Source organism: Scyliorhinus canicula, chromosome 3 (assembly GCF_902713615.1).
Source record: "Scyliorhinus canicula chromosome 3, sScyCan1.1, whole genome shotgun sequence".
In the NCBI taxonomy this organism is placed as follows: Eukaryota; Metazoa; Chordata; class Chondrichthyes; order Carcharhiniformes; family Scyliorhinidae; genus Scyliorhinus; species Scyliorhinus canicula.
Genome location: NC_052148.1, coordinates 132,413,748 through 132,427,538, shown reverse-complemented (window position 1 = coordinate 132,427,538; position 13,791 = coordinate 132,413,748). Strand labels below are relative to the sequence as shown.

The 13,791-nt window shown below is 43.6% G+C and overlaps 1 protein-coding gene across 11 annotated transcripts in view; it reads right to left on the bottom strand.

Annotated features, from left to right (window-relative positions):
- apbb2b (amyloid beta (A4) precursor protein-binding, family B, member 2b) overlaps positions 1-10,156 on the bottom strand; it is a 407,406-nt gene extending 397,250 nt beyond the window's left edge. For 4 of the 11 annotated variants that reach the window (XM_038791322.1, XM_038791325.1, XM_038791333.1 and 1 more), the window contains exon 1: positions 9,801-10,155. The gene's annotated coding sequence lies outside the window, so the exon portion shown is untranslated. Of the gene's footprint in view, positions 1-9,800 lie in introns of all 11 variants that reach the window. The other 7 variants (XM_038791319.1, XM_038791323.1, XM_038791321.1 and 4 more) reach the window with 5 other exon arrangements.
- Positions 10,157-13,791: the final 3,635 nt, after the last annotated feature.

Genomic DNA, 13,791 nt, shown 5'->3' with positions numbered 1-13,791 from the left:
CTATGTGAAGCCACCCCATCCCCAATGGATTTATTTGCTGCATGTCCATCATCTTAAGCAGATTGGAGGATGCCGACAGCGATTCCAGTAAGCGAAGCATCTTTTTTTAACCTATCTGGCCAGTAAAACTACCATAATGTGTATGTGTCCCACCCAAATTATTGCACCAACTTCTGTCCATTTCCATCATATTCAAAGAAGAACAGTTAGTTTTCCTTGCACCCTGAGCAAAAATTCCCTCTCAACTAAGATCACCAATCACAGATTAACAAGCTATTTAATTGCTTTGTGGAACATGTAAACAGCCACTGGTGTACATCTATACAACAGTAATAGAGTAACCTTAAGAAAGTAATTACAAGATTAACTGATAATTAGCTGTATCTTGAGCAAAAACATTGAATTATCAAGTTATTTGAATTAAGGAATGTAAAGAATACACAAAGAGATAATTTTTCAGATTGCAACTTCTGTAGAATCAATCCAACACACAACCGATTCAGTGCAGCAATGGTTAATGTCTGAAAGCACAATACATTTCATCAACGGAAATCTGTTGAGACAGTTCAAATTATTTTGCAGTTAATGATACCACTACAGTGGTTGAACAGAGATGAGGGGATAATAGACAATTACACCGTGCATTCTGCCATTAAACCCGTTCCCATTAGAAGACCATCCTTGCTTAATGGTGAACCAGTAGCTCAACTGGATTTTCTACTTTAATTTACCTCCTTGTGTGCCATCCTCACTCTCCCTCTCCCAGCAAACTGCAAAACAGACCAAACACATCTTTTATTGCTTTTGTGCCACTCTGCAGCACCATTGCTGATAACATGGCATTATGAACCTCATCCAAAAACATGTCAGGGTCCATACATATGAAGTCAGCAACTGTATATTCCCACCACTTCTCTTGACCTCTCCACTATCTCCAGTTTGTCATACAGATTGTCAAAACTTTCCTCTAATTAAATACTGAGAAAACCAAGTGACTAGACAGAATTTTCATTTGTGGGCCCCAATACTGCCATCAGAAGGAACTGCGTAGCAGGAACCCACACATCATTATCCTGATCCAGAAGGCAATTTTTGAGGAGGCAGCCAAATTCCCCATCTGACTGCCAAGGCTGGAGGCCAATGGAAGGCCCATTAGTATATAGTTGACAGCCCAACCATCAGACGTGGGAGCTACTGATGCAGGTAAGAAAGGCAAGATGGAGATACCCTCTGGTGATCATTTTTTTTTTCATGTAAGTAGTGCTGAAGCTGGCATGCCATCGCTGTGGATGGGCCACCATTCCAGTGGACAATTGCGCCCCCCCCCCCCCACCAGATTGAAAGTGATCGAGAGGCAAAACCACGGGAGGCAGCCGGCAGGAGGAAATTGTGAGCCTTCTGCCCCTGGACTTCCTTCCATGCCCATTTAAAAATTTGGACCCCCCCCAGTTCTGGTGTGAGGTGCTCCGGAGAGTGAACGCCTCCACCTTGTACACGAGGTTGGGGCTGATACAGCTGAAGGTGGCACACCTCACAAGGGAGAGGATGAGCCAGCTCTTTGATGGGGTAGAAGATGTGTGAACGTTGCAGGGAATGGGACCCCCACAAATCACGTTCATATGTTTTGGTCCTGTCCAAAGCTGGAGGACTACTGAAAGGAGGTTTTTAGGGTAATCTCTTAAGTGGTGCACGTGAAACTACACCCGGACCCTTGGGAGGCCATATTCGGGGTGTCGGACCAGCCGAGATTGGAAACGGGTGTGGAGGCAGATGTTGTAGCCTTTGCCACGTTGATTGCTCGAAGGCGGATCCCGTTGGGATGGAGACCAACCTCTCAACCCTATGTCCTGGCGTGGTGGGGGGGCCTGTTGGAATTCTTGACTCTTCAGAAGGTTAAGTTTAACTGAGGGGAAGGATGGAGGGTTTCTACAATTCATGGGCATTATTCATTATGCACTTTCAAGAATTGGATAACATCGAACATTAGTTGGGGGCGATGGGGCCTCTATGCGTTAATGGTGACTATGGGTGATTCCCGATTCCTTTTTGTTATTTGTTTATGTTAACATGCGGGCAGTTGTTTGGGAGTTGGTCGGAGGATGGGAATGTTGTTGTTGATATGGGGATTGACATTATATTAGTTACTGCTTATTGTTTATCGTTGGTGGGTACAAATTTGGGAGAAAATGTGAAAAAGGAGAATAAAAATTTATATATATGTTTTTAAAATTTGGCCCATTGCCTTCGGACCTCGCCACTCGGAACACAATCCCTCTCTCAGCCACTATCCAAAACCAGACTACTCAACCTTAATGTCCTACTTGTTCTTACTTCTGACCCCATATCCTCTCCATCACCAAATCCACCCACAACCAACTTAATAACATCACTAAGCTCCATCCCTGCCTTATCACATCTGCTGCTGAAGCTCTTGGTCATCCCTTTGTTACTTTGAGATTTGACTATTCCAATGTCACCTGGCTGACATCCCACTTTGCTTAAAGCATGGCATCATCCAAAATTCCGCTGCCTATTGCCTAACTCACATTATGTCCCATTCACTCATAACCCCTGTGCTCAACAACCCACATTGGTCCCCACTTCAACAATGTCCCAAATTTACAATTCTCACCATGGTTTTCAAATTACTCCATGGTCTCAACACTGCCTGTAACTTCCTCCGGCCCTGAACTCTCCAAAGTCTCTGCACTCCTTCAAATCAGGACCCTTGCTCATCCTTGATTTTCATCACTCCCCTACTGCTGTTGGCCCAAGCTCTGAAATTACCTCCCTAAACATCTCTCCTGCTCTATCCTCACTGGCAACATTCCTGAAAACCTACCTTTTTGGCCAAGGGTCACCTGCCCCAAAATATGCTGGCGTTGCTCTGTTTGATAGTTTTCTATCTGTCAAATTTAGTTTTATAGATAGAACCCTAATGAAGCACAGTGGGGCATTTACCCAAGTTAAAAACACAATGCAAGTTGCTGTTGAATGCTAAGCAACAGTTGCAAACAATGAAGCCAGCAACATTAAGCAAGATACAAATGTGTGCCTTTCTCACCTAGAGCTGGGACATGAAGATAGGGAGAAACTAAGTTATATTGGCCCTTGTGTTAACACAACACCATAGAACCCAAGGTACACAAGGATAGCTGGAGCTCTGATTTTTAATTTTCATTGCAAAGTTGAAGTACCTTTGTGATAGATTTTACAACTGTTTTGTGGGTGGGGAGCCTCACTTGATGAAAGAGTATGCTTTAAAGAAAGGCTCAAGTGAGAAAACAAAAGTCGAGAAATGTCAGATATCAGAGGACAAAGTTCAAAATATGGATTCAAGAATGATTGGGGGAAATGAAGGGGGACAGATAGGAGACCAGAGTCAGAGAAATGAAGAGTTTGGAGGCATGGGGATAGGTTTTCAGAGTTTGAGGGGATTACAGGAATAGGGTGGAGTGAGGCCATGAAAGAATTTAAATGCAAGGATGATCATTTTGAAGTTTGAAGCATGTGAAGGGCTGGAAGCCCATGTAAAACAGTGAGGACATGGCTCTTGGGTGAGCAGGTCTTGCTATGGAACAAAATACAAGGAGTTTTTGATCAACTGGTTTACATAGGGTGACAGATGAGCAGTCTTCCAGGCAAAAAAAAGGAAATGACTAGTGTGGCAATGATAACAACAGAGATTAGGTTTTCAGTAGCGGATTAGCAGAGACAGGGGCAGAAACAGAGGCTTAATTTAGGCAAAATCAAGGCAATTAATTCCTAAATATCCAGACTCTTGTTTTTACACGAGGATAGACGTTTATCAGCCCTTTATATCTACGATTCCACAGGTATCATTTTCCCACCAATGAGAAAACGTAGTGGAACTGGAGTTTGTTAGCAGAGCATATATGTTAAATAATCAGCAATTTATTCATGGATTTTCCCATCATTTTGATGAAAGAGTGTTCCACAAGGAGACCAGTTCCTTACCATCTAGGCTGGCATCATCTCAGAGGTGATGTTAAACATAATCTGGATTTGCAGTTCTAATTGTAAATATTATGTATGAAGTCACTGTTGGAGGGGTGGGTGAAGGTATTGATATTGTAATGTGCTTACTTGTCCTGTAGAGACTGCCTTGTATTTACATTGAGCCTTTAATTTGGTAAAGTGTGCCATGGCGCTTTCAGGAGCAAACAAAATTCGACACCAAGCTACATAAGGGAGGTGTTACAGCAAATGATCAAAAGTTGGACTTTACGGGGAGTTTTAAAAGAGGAAAGGGAAGAATCAGAGAGGTCCCAGGAGTAGGTTATTGTACTTACAAACTTGACAGATGATGATACAGCCACCAATAATGAAGCATTTAAAATCAGAATTACACAAGAGGCCAGAATTAGGGAAGCACAGGCATCCTGAATGCGTGTTGGGTTTGTGGAGATTACAGTGATAGGGAAGTGAGGATTTAAAAACAGGGATGCGAATTTAAAAATTAGATGGTGCTTAACCAATAGCTAATGGAGCACAGAGGTATATGAAGGAAGTGGGTGTGAGGATACGGGCAGCAGATTAGGCCTCAAATTTAAGGAGGGTGGAAGGTGGCTGGCTGACCAGGAGTGAAATACTCCAGCTGAAAGCTAACAAAAGAATAGACAAGGTCGCATTCAGTTCTTCAGGTTTTATTTTGCCTATCATCTCATTCTGATTAAAAAAAAGAATAGGAAGCATTATTTAACAGGGGGAGATAGAATAAATAAATGTTTTTAATCAAAACGAAAATAATTAACAATATTGTGGATTCGGAGCTGAATGCCAGCATTTGGTTTAAAGGTGCTCAGGCAATGAGGATTTCACGCTAATTGGATTTCACAGCCATAAATACTGTCAATACCACTGGAATTTACAATAGTTAACTCCTTAGCCTGAAATCCTGCATGCCAGTGTGACTTAAAGCATGCAAAGACAAATCCTTTAGGCACTTTCTATCTGCTCAGCTTTCAATCACCACTGCTAAAGGCAACAGACAGGAAGGTCATCCTGCCATAATGAAGTACAGACCTTTACCAACTGCATTCTCAGATTTCATTATCCTTTTTCGACACTTCAATATACTCACAAATCATTCTCATCTAAAATTGCAAGATATGCCTCCAGAGTAATGACCGCACTGTGTCCATGACCAAGAGTGTGCAATATCCGTTTTAGGATATGCATTCACCTTTTTCGGGCGTGGTGGTGAGAGTTGGGAGAAGGAGGGGGCCACATAAAACAAAATACACCTAAAAGACTCGAGGATAAAAATATATGTCGTTTGCCACATCAATCCAAGAGGAGGATCAAGCAAAGCAAACTGACAGATCAACTCCTAGCCTATTTTTCCCTATATTTGGCTGTTTACATTGAACAAAAACAGGTCAATGTTGTTTTATTCATTCAGGGGATGTGGCTTTGCTGGCTTGGTCAGCATTTATTGCCCATCCCTAACTATCCTTGATAATAAACATGGATCTGCCTTAATAAACAGTGGGCTCAGTCATTTCATTTTTAGTGGAATTTAAGTTAAACTGAATGTTGATTCTAAAATGAAGCATTGAACAAACTCTAGATGAAACAACAGAGCAGAAAACCAATTTGAAGACCCAACCAACTCCAAGCTCAGCAGCAGCTAGAAATTATGCTCACACACCATTATCTCTGCTGTCAAGGATCTTGCTCAGCCCCCTGCATTCGGCCCTTCGGTGACTTCACCCAAAATACACCATTAGTTTTCACCACCACTGCCTAATTATCAGTCTGCGTATTGCACATCCAATATTGGAGGGGTTGAAACTTCCTTTAATTAACTGAAAAGAGTTTGGTTACTCTGTTCTCTTGCTGCCAATTTCATCCATTTCACTAGCAACAGTCTGAAGATAAATAAATGTCATATTTGACGCTGAGAAGAGGCCTCAATCACATTTGAGGCATCACTAAAACTGCTAATTCCAACCTCCATAACATCACTCGGCTTTGTCCATGTTGAAGCTCATTTGCTGCCAAAACCCTCATTCATGCCTTTGTTACCTCTAGACTCTAGTATTTATATGCATTCCTGGGTTCAAAATCTGCCCCTCCACAAACCTAGTCATCCAAATCTCTGTTACCTTTTGTCCTTACTCGTACCAAATGCCATTCACCTCTCCCCACCCATGCTCACTGACCTACACTGGCTCTCAGTGAAACAAGGTCTTGATTTTAAAATTCTCAACCTGGTTTTCAAAACCCTTCATGGTCTCACCCCGTTCCATCTCTACAGCCTCCTCCAGCCGCATGATCCTCAGAGATATCTGCTCTCGTGTAATTCTAACCTCTTGAGCATCCCCAATTTTAATAGCTCCACCATTGGTGGCCGTGCTTCCAGCTGCCGAGGTCTGGAATTCCCACCCTAAATCTCTCAGACCCTCTAATTCTCCTTCTTCCTTTAAGACACTACTCAAACGCTTCGAACAAGTTTTTGGCTGCCCGCCCCAGGGGCTGGTTTAGCTCACTGGGCTAAATCGCTGGCTTTTAAAGCAGGCCAGCAGCACGGTTCGATTCCCGTACCAGCCTCCCTGGACAGGCGCCGGAATGTGGCGACTAGGGGCTTTTCACAGTAACTTAATTGAAGCCTACTCGTGACAATAAGCGATTTTCATTTAATCTTATGTGGCAGTTTAGCCTTATAATGTCTTGGCTATTCATAAAGGCTTGCCTTCTCAACCTTGCCCCTCACCTGAGGTGCGGTGATCTTCTAAATTAAATCACCACCAGTCAGCTCTCCCCACTCAAAGGGGAAAGCAGCCTATGGCCATATGGGACTATGGCGGCTTTACTTTATTCACTATAATGCCTTGGGATGATTAAGTTAAAGGTGCACTATAAATATAGCTGTTGTTTTACATGAACTACTGCATTTTTGAATAAATTGCTTATCCAGGTCCCAAATTCAATCAAATACAAACTCAGTATCTGTACGTTGCATTGTATGGTTCTTTCATAATCCTAGAGTTTCTGTAATAATTTTGGATACCCAAGCCCAGTGTGGAAATTTATCTAGCTAACCAACGTTTGGTCAAATACCAGAATTCCTAACTCAGCAGCATTTCACTCTTGTATAGTCGGATTATAATTCAGAATACTTATCATTAATATCTCTTTACAAATGCTTTTAAAAAAAGCAAAATACATCCCGGTAACTGAAATGGTTCACCACTTGACTCCCACACAGAAGAACATAGCTGAGTCCCAGATCAGACTCATAGTTGATCTAAAACAGCAATCCAACAGCCCATGCTGGATTACTGAATAACATTCACAACAGTAAGATGTACATGATCTCAAACCCCGCAAATGAAGAAACACATTCTGTAAGAACACACTGGTCAAAAAAAAAACTGGATGAAATTGAAACACAATAATTCAATCCTACCCCTCCCCTGAACCCAGTTTTCACAATTTACAAACAAAAGGGGAGGGGGGGGGGGGGGGGGGGAGGGGGGGAGAACAGGAACAAGAGTAGCCGAATTAAGGCTATTAACCGTCCATTATCAACTTTATTAATTTGGCTTTTCAGTAATATAAAAGATACCAAAACAGATATGGATTGAGAAATAGCTATAATAATTTTCTGAATGACTCAAAAGAAAAACATAGATTACATTGAACATACAGTGCAGAAGAAGGCCATTCGGGCCATCGAGTCTGCATCGACCCACTTAAGCCCTCACTTCCACCCTTTACCCATAACCCAGTAACCCCTCCTAAACATTTTGGATACTAAGGCAATTTAGCATGGCCAAACCACCTAACCAGCACGTCTTTGGGCTGTGGGAGGAAGCTGGAGCATCCGGAGGAAACCCACGCAGACACGGGGAGAACGTGCAGACTCCGCACAGACAGTGACCCAGCTGGGAATCAAACCTGGGGCCCTGGCACTGTGACGCCACAATGCTATCCACTGTGTTACCATGCTGCCCTACAACATTGAAAGGAAATAAAAAACAGAAAATGCTGGGAATCCTCAGCAGGTCTGGCAGCATCTGTGGAGAGATGCAGTTTGCAACATTTTCAGTTTTTGTTTTAGCTCTCTAGCATGCAGTTTTCGGCTTTGCAGATAGAAAGGACTTACGATCTGGTGAACAGACATGGGTTCAGATCGTAGCCTGATGATACATTTTCAAACAGACCACACAGTTTCTTTTTACAAGCTTCCCATTGCTAATTTCCAAACAATTACTGTAATTTCAGGGTTTGTTGCAGGATGTAATTCCCACTTCTAATTGTCACTGCTTTTAAATAAATATCTCTATAGGATTCGAAGTTACTACTTAAAACGTTTCGTTTTCACCAGATATACAAAAAGGAATTACTCCTCAGAGATTTACAAATTCACTCTGTTAAATCCAACTTCTCACTACTAACTGTACGAGGAAGCCAAATATAAACAGACCACTCACTCACTGTGAATAAAACTAGTTTATTTTATAATGCTGAAGAGGCACCAAAAAAGTAAAACTTGGCAATGACCGAATTCGTTGGCTTGTTACTGCAAAGCCATGGAGAAAAGGATACTCAATTCAAGCGACATGTTACTACAGTTGAGCCGGCGAGGTAATTTCACACAGATCAATGACATCTGGAGTCTGACCGCGCGATGGAAATTGACCGTGCTGTAGAAAGAAGCGGGGCCTCATTCGGATTGGAGGCAACACACTCAGTATTGGGGAGCAAAATTAAATCCGGTCAGATTTTCAATCGAAGTTAATTAAATGAACTCGAGCTCTGGCCACACAAAAAAACACACACATACACACACTATTATAGTACCGATTGACGCTGATCTGAAAATAACCCATCCACCGCAGGCTGAAACCTACATTAAAAAGGCGTATTGACGAGGAATGAAAATATAATTCAGACCCATTTCCGTAACTAGTAACACCGACATTTCAAATGAATCACTCATCCAATAAAGATGGAAAAGGTACTGGGCACCCGTTATTACCCGGCTTTAACAGTAGCTTTGTAACTGTGCAGAAATGGCAAACACCCGAGAGGTTGTAATAAAATAGACCAGATCTCACGACAACCCGATACTGGAAACCGAATAGGGGGGCACCTAACCACTAACAGAGCCAAAGGCAGATGTATCCGTTATTTGGACGGTAAACATAAAACCATCCACCCAAAAGGTGCAGGGACAAATCATCATGCTGGAGCAGACGGAGGAGCACAGAGCGAATTGCGAGCAACGAGCCAGAAGGACTCGCAAGGTCTCTGCTGGCTCCGTGCTGCACGGTGTAAATATACAGCTCACTGGTTTCTGCACACATCTATTCACACTATCTAAACTGTCGAGCTGGCTCCAGTTTGCCCCAACCCAAGGTGAGCCGCGCGGGGGGGGGGGGGGGGCGTTGGCATTCTTAATGTTATTGAAGCACAACATCGCCAACTCAGTCTCTGACACACACTCCAGTTCACTATATCTAACAGTGTTATCTGCACTCTCTCTGTCTCTCCATTGAGTCAGCTGTGCGGACTCAGCCTGTGGACTGGCCGCTATCTGCTGCTGTTTTCCTATCTGGGAGATTGCTATCGATGCAGTGTTTAAAGTGGCGCAGTACCGCTGGGTGTTATTCAACACCTTCACACTGCAATGTAGCGTTTTAACCCACAGCGCTGCATTCTGGCCCTTTGGTAAACTAACGTTTTGCTCCGGGAGGGTTTAGCTGCGTTTCCCGCTGCATCTCCTTCCCTTCGGCACCCGGGATTATTATTATTATTTTGTAACTCACTCTTTCCCGTTGCTCTCTCCGCGGGTCCTCTCTGTCAGCTCTCCAAACCAGTCTGCCCACCAGAAGCCGCAGTCACTCACGTCTCTGGGTCCGCCTCCAGCCTTCTTGCCGCAATCCCTTTGCCCGGTTGATGCTGTTCCCTGTGCGGCGGTGGCGAGGATACCCGGGAGCCGAGTAGCAGCAGCCGGGCGCCAGTCCCTGTGTCTCTCCCGCCGCGCTGTGAGCAGCCCAGCCCCGCCCAGCTCGACACCTCCTGCACCAGCCCAGCCCAGCTCCCAATCCCAGCACACACAATTCCTCACATTCCTGACGCCAGCGCTGCTCTGCCTCCCTCCCAAATCAAATCATTGCAATCCCGGAAGAGATTCCCCCCGCCTCCAATACTCCACTCACCTCTTCCCCCCCACCAACCCAATGCGCAATCCGGCGGAAGTGATCCTTTTCCTGGGATTGCGTAAACGTTGGGAAAGAATTTGCCGGGAATAGCGGCGACTGAGCGTGTGTGTGTTTATGGAGCTGGGCGGCTAGAGACACGTGGAGGTATCAGCCACATCTCCGCCCTGTACTAGCGGCTCATCGCCAGGGAGTTTGGGCAGCTTCCTTCCAAATAGAAATCACTACCGCTTATTTAACTGAAACACACAACGCTGTGCTAACTGTTTTTAACTAACAATTCGTCGTCTTTTTTCTTTTATGACCATTATTTCATCCTCATTCTACAGAAACAGACCCAACAGTAAACATGAAAGTCCCACCAAACATATATTCCCCTCACTCACCCCTCCAACTAAACACATCATTCCCTTACTCCCCCTTCCCACCAAACACACCTTTCCCTCCCTCCCCCTCCAACTAAACACATCATTCCCTTACTCCCCCTTCCCACCAACACACCTTTCCCTCCCTCCCCCTCCAACTAAACACATCATTCCCTTACTCCCCCTTCCCACCAAACACACCTTTCCCTCCCTCCCCCTCCAACTAAACACATCATTCCCTTACTCCCCCTTCCCACCAAACACACCTTTCCCTCCCTCCCCCTCCAACTAAACACATCATTCCCTTACTCCCCCTTCCCACCAAACATATCTTCTCACTCCCCCTTCCAACTAAACACATCATTCCCTTACTCCCCCTTCTCACCAAACACATTCCCTCACTCCTCCTCTCCCACCAATCACATTGTCTCCTTACTCCCCAGTCCCACCAAACACCTCTTCCCTTCGCTCATCTGTCAGCATTCCACAGGGACTGTTCCTTCCAGCATATCTGGTCCACTCTTCCAGCACCTCGTCCTTTCCTACAGCACCTTACCACCTATCTCTTTACCTTTTCCCTGTTCACCATCCAAGGGCCCAAACACTCTTCAAGTGAGGCAGCGTTCACCTGCACCTCCTTCCATCTGGTCTATTGCATTCGCTGCTCCCAATGCAGTGTACTCTGCATTCGAGAGACTAAACGCAGACTGGGTGACCACTTTGCAGAACACTTTCAGCAACCAGGGCCCCAGACGTCCCTGTTGTTTGCCATTTCAACTCACCATCCTGGTTTCATGTCCACATGTCAGTCCTTAACCTACAGCAATGTTCCAGTGAAGTCCAGCGCAAACTGGAGTCTGACCCTATTTCCCGTTCTCTCTAGCTGGTGAAGCAGAAACGTGAGTCTATTTTCTCTCCACCGATGCTGTCAGACTTGCTGAGATTGTCCAGCATTTTCTGTTTTTGTTTCAGATTCCAACATCTGCAGTAATTTGCTTTTAAGAAAGTATTTGTATCAGGATTACAAAATTAAACTTATGTTTTCTTGAAAATATTCAAGATGGGAAGTTTCCCTTTTATTATCCACAGGACTGTTAGGATATACAATTTCCTCCCAGAAGTAAGAGGGATGTAGATTCCCTAATAGCTCTTCGAAAAGTAAAATACTTGCATGAGGAAGCTAAAACAGCGTGACTAAACCAGAGAGAATGGGACTAAGAGAACACTCCTTCAGAGAACAAGCCTGGCCATGTTGGGCGGAATGTCCTGTTTCTGAATATTAGCCTATGGTGGGTCTGGAATACAAAAAGGGAAGAAATCATGTCAGTTGTACAAAACCCTGGCAAGACCCCATAGAATTCTAACGGTGCAGAAGGAGGCCATTCAGCCCATCAAGTCTGCACTGACCCTCTAAAAGTGCACCCTGCCTAAGCCCACTCCTCTGCCCTATCCCCACCTAACCTGCACATCTTTGGACACTAAGGGGCAATTTTAGCATGGCCAATCCACCTAACTGCACATCTTTAGACACTGAGGGGCAATTTTAGCATGGCCAATCTACCTAACCTGCACATCTTTGGACTGTGGAAGGAAACCTGAGCACTAGACTACTGTCTTCAAAATTATAAAATGATTTGATAGGATAGATACAGAAAAACTATTTAGCCTGATGACTGCATAGATTGTAGAAGCATTCGTTATAATCTTCCAAAATTCACCAGATTCTGGAAATGTCCCAGCAGATTGGAAAACCACAAATGTAACGTCTCGCTAGTCAAAAAAATAGGGAAACAGAAAGCAGGAATCTATAGGCCAGTTCAACGAACATCTGCCATTGAGAAAATGCTAAAATCCACAAAGGAAATGGTAGCAGGTCAGTTAGAAAATTCTAGTACAATCAAGCAGAGTTAATATGGTTTTATCAATGGGAAATTAGGGCAGCACGGTGGCGCCGTCGATAGCACTGGGACTACTGCGCTGAGGATCCGGGTTTGAATCCCGACCCTGGGTTACTGTCCATGGGAGTTTGCACATTCTCCCTGTATCTGCGTGGGTTTCACCCCCACAACCCAAAAGATGTGCAGGGTAGGTGGATTGGCCACACTAAATTGCCCCTTAATTGTAAAAAAATAATAATTGGGTACTCTAAATTTATTTTTTAAAATAAATGTGAAATTATGTTTGACAAACTTATTGGAGTTATCTGAGAATGTAACAAGCAGGGTAGTTAAAGAGGAATCAGTAGATATATATATGATTTTCCAAAAGGCATTCAATACAGTGTGACATACATGGTTACTGCACAAAATAAAAGTTCACAGATAGCATTGGCAGTAATTTGTTTGTATGGATTGACAATGGGCTAAGTAACAGAATACAGAGTCAGGATAAATGAGTAATTTTCAGGTTGGCAAACTAACTAGTTCGGTGCCACACGGTTCACTGCTGGACCTCAAATATTTACAATTGATATTAATGACTCCTTAGATGAAGGGACTGAGTGCATTGTAGCCAAAATAGCTGTAAATACAAAGACTGAAAGGGAAGAAAGTTGTGAAGAGGACACAAAGAGTCTGCAATAGCATATAGATAGATTTAAAAAAAAATACTCAGAATGGGTACTCCAGACAATGAGAATGGGGAGTTAAAAATGGACAATAAGGAAATGATGGATGAAATTAACAAATAATTTTCTTCTGTCTTCACTATAGAGGATACAAGAAACATTCCAGTAATAGTTGTAAATCAGGAGCCAAAGGGAAGAGAGGAACCTGGTGAAATTACAATCACTTGGGAAGCAGTACTGAGCAAATAGATGAAGCTAAGGGTTGACAAGTCCCCAGGTCCTGATAGACTTCATCCTCATATCTTACAAGAGTTGGCTAATGAGGTAGTAGATGCATTGCTGTTACTTTTCCAAAATTTGTTAGATTCTGGAAAGATTCCATCAGACTGGAAAATAGCAAATATAACGCCTCTATTTTAGAAGGGAGGGAGTCTGAAAACAGAAACTTATAGACCAGTTAGCTTGACATCTGTCCTGGGTAAGGTGTTAGAATCGGTTATTAAAGAGGTTGTAGCTGGGCACTTTGACACACTCAAGGTTATTGGGAAGAGTCAATGTAAGGCAAACCAAACATGTGCTGTGAACAGAGGGGAGCCTTAAGTCATACTGTACTTGGATTTCCAGGCAATATTTGATAAGGTACCATATTAAAGGTTATTGTAAAAAA